The sequence below is a fragment of the Procambarus clarkii genome, chromosome 2, assembly GCF_040958095.1.
Source record: "Procambarus clarkii isolate CNS0578487 chromosome 2, FALCON_Pclarkii_2.0, whole genome shotgun sequence".
NCBI lineage: Eukaryota > Metazoa > Arthropoda > Malacostraca > Decapoda > Cambaridae > Procambarus > Procambarus clarkii.
In genome coordinates, this window is record NC_091151.1 from 42490374 (window position 1) to 42496373 (window position 6000).

The window sequence follows — 6000 nt, forward strand, 5'->3', positions numbered from 1 at the left end:
AATTACACTTGTTTGAGAGCAGTGTACTTGCACATGTACGTATGTGTCGTATTTAGCAATGACCTGGGTAATTGGTCAGTCAGGGTAAGTGCCTTGGGGTTCTGTCCAGTAACTGGTTAGGTGACAGCCTCGCCATTATCTCGGGGGGTGGGGGGGGGGATGGAACATTGTAAAGATTTCAGACAATGGTATATATTAGTATATAATGGTATATACGTGTATAATGGTATATATTTAAGTATATAATGGTATATATTTAAGTATATAATGGTATATATTTAAGTATATAATGGTATATATACAAGTATATAATTTTATATATACGTGTATAATGGTATATACAAGTGTGTAATAGTATATGCAAGTGTATAATGGTGTATACAAGTGTATAAGGATGTTTACAAGTGTATAATGGATTATATAAGTGTATAAGGGTATATACAAGTGTGTAATGGTATATAGAAGTGTATAATGATATATACAAGTGGATAATGACATATACAAATGAATAATGGTATATACAGGTGAATAGTGTTATACTCAAGTGGATAATTGTTTATGTAAGTGGATATTGGTATATACAAGTAGATTATGGTATAAACAAGTGGATAATGGTATATACAAGTGTATAATGGTATATAAATGGATAATGGTGTATACAAGTGTATGATGGTATATACAAGTGTATAATGGTATATAAGTGGATAATGGTGTATACAAGTATATGATATATACAAGTGTGTATGATATATACAAGTGTATAATGGTATATACTAGTGTATAATGGTATATAATGATATAATGGTATATATATTATATTCAATGTAACCATTGGACATAATATTCCCTCTATATCAAACATTCAACTTAAGTTGACTTCTATGTCAAACGTTGACCTTAAAGTACCTCTTGTGAAGCGTTCACTAACATAAAATCTAAGCCAGGCATTTAAATTAAAGGGACCTCTAAGTCAAACATTATACGGAACATACCACTTCTGTCAAGGAATTTATGCATACATGCAAAAGCAAGATCAAGTACACATCACAAACACGAAAACCAAGAAAATGTGCACAAACATTTCACGAATACTTAATTATTCCTCAGGAAATAGCAAAAAAATAAACAAATACGCAATATATATATATATATATATATATATATATATATATATATATATATATATATATATATATATATATGAATTAATACAGATATTAAGGCTCAATTAAAATGCATAGGCAATGGGAGTTAGAATACAAATTGTGCTCATTACTGTACCATATAAATGTATGATTTATGTAGACAACATCTAACTGTCTTTCAAGGTACTCCACAATTTTTTTTTTCGTTGTGCAAGATATTTGTAGGTCAAAAACTCTCTTCATTTTTATCTTGTGCCACAAAACACGTAAATTAAACCCTTTAAAAAAAGATAGACCCTCCACACTAATTGTTAAGACCCAATGCACTCGGTCATTCGTTAATAAGGTCCTTATATGAGACCACTTAGCATCATTTAATCTCATACACTGTTGATGAGTACCTATTACATACGCTAATACCATCTTTGCATAAATCATCATATATAATATATCCCAATAAAAAAAATGGTCTTCGCACCTATAGTATCCATTAGGAGGATCACTATAGGCATCACACAGCATCATTGATCGCGAGGACATATAGTATATCTTGGTATATGATAGTATATATGGTATATCTTGGTATATATGTAGTGCCTTTTCTGTCTCCACAGGCAAGCCTGTCTCAGGGGACAGTTCTAAACACAGTTTTCCCTTCCTAACCTTTTCTGTCTATTTACAATTATTACACTTCTTCATAATATGGCATAATCCTAATGTCTCTCCTTAGTAATGGGACATATTACTACACTTTCTGATAATAGGGGGTCATATTTCTCATTACACTTCTAGATAATTGTGATATATTCCTCATTTTACACTCGCAGATTATGGGGCATATTCCTAATCTCACTTCCAAGTAGTGGGGTATCTTCGTTACACTTTATATATGCATAAGTATCCACTTGGAAAATTAAACGAAAATTCCGAACGTTTTCGTATTTCACCACATTATTAAGGATAATATATATATATATATATATATATATATATATATATATATATATATATATATATATATATATATATATATATATATATATATATATATATATATATATGTCGTACCTAGTAGCCAGAACGCACTTCTCAGATTACTATGCAAGGCCCGATTTGCCTAATAAGCCAAGTTTTCCTGAATTAATATATTTTCTCTAATTTTTTTCTTATGAAATGATAAAGCTAGCCCATTTCATTATGTAATGAGGTCAATTTTTTTTTATTGGAGTTAAAATTAACGAAGATATATGACCGAACCTAACCAACCCTACCTAACCTAACCTAACCTATCTGTTATAGATTAGGTTAGGTTAGGTAGCCGAAAAAGTTAGGTTGGTTAGGTTAGGTAGGTTAGGTAGTCGAAAAACAATTAATTCATGAAAACTTGGCTTATTAGGCAAATTGGGCCTTGCATAGTAGGCTGAGAAGTGCGTTCTGGCTACTAGGTACGACATATATATATATATATATATATATATATATATATATATATATATATATATATATATATATATATATAATATATAATATGGCGCAAATTCTCTTAAACTTTCTGATAAAGAGAGAGATTTCTTCTCATTACACTTATATGTAATGGGGAATGTTTCCCATTACACTTCCTGATAATAGTGCATAAGCGTCGTCTCACTTTCAGGAAATGGGACATATTCCTAACTACACCTGAGGATAATGTGGTATTATTTCTCATTTTACCTTATAAAAACGTGGCCTATTCCTCATCCAGGTAATGTGTTATGCAACCCGTTCTCGCAAATTTAATAAGTCAATATTGACTTATTAAATATGTGCATAGGTGACATACTTAACATAATAGATACTCTTAAAAAGATTCATAGAAAACACCGACCTTACCTAACCTTGTTAGTATCTTAAGATAAGCATCTTATTGCTTCGTAATTACAATTATTACCTAACCTATAATAGGTATAGGTTAAGTAATAATTGTAATTACGAAGCAATAAGATGCTTATCTTAAGATACTAACAAGGTTAGGTAAGGTCGGTGTTTTCTATGAATCTTTTTAAGGGTATCTATTATGTTTAGTATATCACCTATGCACGTAGTTAATAAGTCAATATTGACTTTACGAATTTGCGAGAACGGGTTGTGTTATAATATCAAGTACACACACACAAACACAGATAATGTAGCATATTCCTCATTACACCTACAGCTAATGGGAGATATTTCACACTACACTTCCAGATATTACAGGTGTGTGACATATTGCTCATAGAACTTCCACATAAGGGGAGGATATTTCTCATTACGCTTCCAGATGATGGGATAAATTCCTCATTAAACTTTCAGATAATGGGACATGTTCCTCATTCGATTCCAAATAAAATTTGGGATGGAATTTAAAAACAACTCCAACTGCAAAGAAAAAAAGCTTTAATGATACAGAAAGTAGTTTGTTATGCCCTGAAAATCCTCTTCATCTATAATGTTTATTTTATTGGATGATTAAGGTTAAATAGACGTCTTCAAAACATCTGTGTTTACGGGTTTGTTGTGTTTACAGTGTTTGTTTACCTTTTATTTGATTGGACTGATTTATCTGATGCTTGGGATAAGGAGACACGTGTCTGTTTCGGTCCATCGTGGAAACGATGGACCGAAACGTTTTTTTCGTTTTTTCCCATCTTCTGATGTCTGTTTTGGTCATCATCACTATAATAATTTACGTGTCTCTTTTGTTTTGTTTATGTTAATGGTCTTGTTTTGAGAAGTCTCCACTTTGGCTTTAAACTCTGGGGGATGTTTGCTTGAAAATTAGGTATTTTGTTGTACTATTTGTGTTTTCATAATAAACTCTTGTAAAATAAGATCCTTCACACACACATGCAGGAACATTAGAAATATTATTATTTTTATCCTATATATCGGGAATATCCTCAGAGATATTAGAAAGTTTGTTTTCAGAGTCAGGGTAGTAAATAAATGGCATGCATTATGAAGTGATGTGGAGGAGGCTGACTCCATACACGGTTTCAATTGTAGACATGATAGAGTCTAATAGGCTCAGGAATCTGTACAAAAGTTGATTGACAGTTGATAGGCGGGATCAGAGAGGCGCAGCTCAACCCCCGCAAGCACAACTAGATGAGTACACACACACACACACACACACACACACACACACACACACATTCACACATATAGCCTGTAACAGCTATTTATCTCCCAGGTACCTGTCTAGTGGTAGATGAACAGACGCATCAGGCGAAAGAAACTCTGCCCATTTGTCTCTGCCTCTGCCGGGAGTCGAACCAGAGCTCTTAGGATTATGACCCCCGGAACGCTGCCCGCTCATCCGCGATGATCATAATCAATCATCTTGCGTGTGTGTGTGTGTGTGTGTGTGTGTGTGTGTGTGTGTGTGTGTGTGTGTGTGTATTTACCTAGTTGTATTCGCCTAGTTGTGCTTGCGGGGGTTGAGTTCTGCTCTTTCGGCCCGCCTCTCAACTATCAGTCAATCAACTGTTAACTAACCACTACTAATGTTTCCTCACACACACACACACACACACACACACACACACACACACACACACACACACACACACACACACACACACACACACACAGGAAGCAGCCCGTAACAGCTGTCTAACTCCCAGGTACCTATTTACTGCTAGGTAACAGGAGCATTAGGATGAAAGAAACTCTGCCTATTATTTCTCGCCGGCGCCGGGAATCGAACCCGGGTCACAGGATTACGTGTCCAGCGTGCTATCCACACAGCCACCGGCGCCCCATGTGTGTGTGTGTGTGTGTGTGTGTGTGTGTGTGTGTGTGTCTCCTCGCCAACCTGTACATTTACCTGCAAATATCGTATATACCAAAGTCTTCTCAACAAATACTCTTTATCAAATCATTTACCAGTTATAAGTTCTCATAACGGATTGATTTTCATTATATATCTCCGCATACATTAGGAGTGTGTAAGGTCACAGCTCCTCATCGCTCTCTTCATAACCCAACAGTTGTGTTGATCCGGAGAGCCCTTCCTCAGCTCACTGAGAAATAACCTCTATATCAATAGAAAGCTCTATTGCAATGGAGAAATATCCATTGAAGACTTAATTTTTTACTTAATATTACAAATGAAAATCGCTAGTAATGGGCAGCTAATGGCTCTTTCAAAATTGAAAATTTTGGCTTTTATTTACATTAGATTATTTGTAGTTATCAAATTCGTCAACTTTGTTGTATTTCCCGTCCACTTTTGTCTGATATATATTTCTCACTCAACTTCCTGTCTTAAAGTACAGGTTGGAAACTTGCACATCACAGCTCTTAGACAGATCAGATCACCCTTGAGTGTGTCTCCAGGAGCACACCTGTTAATTATCGCAGCACGCGCGAGTTGACGCTTGGCGACAGGCGCGGCATCACAAGCGACCCACCGGGTGGAAAAGCAGAGGGGCGGGCAGGAGCCTCACCCGACGCGTCCGCTCGTTCGGCCGGCGGAAGGCACACTGACTGGGGAAAGAAAACCCCCCGCAGTGATGGCCAGGTGACTGTGAAGTGAGGTTAGGACGAGGAGGGGAGGGGTTAGGGGTAGCCCGCGCACGCACCGACGCTTGCCACTCAAGCACGGACTCCAGGGAGAGGGAGGGGGGAGTCCTCCTTGATGTAGTGGCTAGAGGAGGAGGAGGAGGGGGTTGTATCCTCATTGGTCGAGCGATGACGTCTTCCTTGACCTCATCAGTCGACCTCTGCTGACCTCTGCTGACCTCTTCAGTTGACCTCTGCTGACCTCTTCAGTTATCCTCTAATGACCCATCAGTTGAAAGCTGCTATCTTTTTTTTTTTTTTACGTGTGTCG

At 36.4% G+C, this 6000-nt stretch overlaps 1 protein-coding gene across 1 annotated transcript in view; it reads right to left on the reverse strand.

Annotated features, from left to right (window-relative positions):
• The window catches only part of LOC123751906 (neural cell adhesion molecule 2), a 159626-nt gene extending 153962 nt beyond the window's left edge, over positions 1-5664 (reverse strand). Inside the window, exon 1 of the mRNA XM_069324903.1 lies at positions 5579-5664. The gene's annotated coding sequence lies outside the window, so the exon portion shown is untranslated. The remainder of the gene's footprint in view (positions 1-5578) is intronic.
• Positions 5665-6000: the final 336 nt, after the last annotated feature.